The sequence below is a fragment of the Limulus polyphemus genome, unplaced genomic scaffold, assembly GCF_000517525.1.
Source record: "Limulus polyphemus unplaced genomic scaffold, Limulus_polyphemus-2.1.2 Scaffold96910, whole genome shotgun sequence".
In the NCBI taxonomy this organism is placed as follows: Eukaryota; Metazoa; Arthropoda; class Merostomata; order Xiphosura; family Limulidae; genus Limulus; species Limulus polyphemus.
The window spans coordinates 1-888 of record NW_013762506.1 but is presented as its reverse complement, the minus strand read 5'-3'; the positions used below and the strand labels follow the sequence as shown (position 1 = coordinate 888).

The window sequence follows — 888 nt, the reverse complement described above, 5'->3', positions numbered from 1 at the left end:
ATATTTGTTACATGGTCAGAAAAAAATCGTAAGCAGTCAATAATATACATGTCTGTATATATATATATATATATATATATACATGTATATATAAAGCACAAAAATCTATATGTCTGTCTGTTTGTTCCTTAACTAACTACTCCTAGGTCGCTGGGCCAACCTCAACCAAACTTTGAGGGATGATAGTCTGGAACAAGGGGCATGTTAATGAGAGATTCACAACCTCTCCACCACCATTATTGCTGTTATTGAGAATTTATTATATTTGACGTAAGTTAACGTTAACTCCATTCATATAAAGTGCCACGTTCTTACACCAAACAAACAAAAAAACTATAGTAAATTTTCCATCCTTCGTTTATCTAGGATTTGTTTCTTTTAATAAAATTTAATTTGTTGTTTGAAGTTTTCGTGAAATGAAATTCAAATCAAATAAATAGCTATGTATCGTAAACAAGTTACGTCATATTTTGGATTGCCATCGTATAATAAATCCGGAATATTCATGATGTCAGAAAATCACGTAAGTCTAGGTACGAAATGGTATAAACCCTATAATCCGAGAGTTTTCGAAAGGTGGACCTTTCTTCTTCAGGAACCATTCCCAGTTTTCCCCAGTAAAGGTAGGTCCGCCTTTCGAAAGCACTTGGCTTATATATAGAATTTTAAAACTCTGGAATAGATGCTATTCTTAGTGTTTAGATGGAAGATGTTGTGAAAGAAAGTCAAAAACATCCCATGTTGTCTAGAGGCTAGGATACCTGGCTCTCACCCAGGAAACCCGGGTTCGATTCCCGGCATGGGAACGTATTTCTCTTTTAGTTTAAACCAACTGACTTCTTTCATAAATGTTTGTGGAATGTATATAGTTTTATAAGAGTGTTATTT

General features: G+C 33.9%; 1 non-coding gene across 1 annotated transcript; it reads left to right on the top strand.

Annotated features, from left to right (window-relative positions):
- Positions 1 to 734: 734 nt before the first annotated feature.
- Positions 735 to 806, top strand: Trnae-cuc. The gene has a single exon. It is a non-coding gene; the product is annotated as a tRNA-Glu (tRNA).
- Positions 807 to 888: the final 82 nt, after the last annotated feature.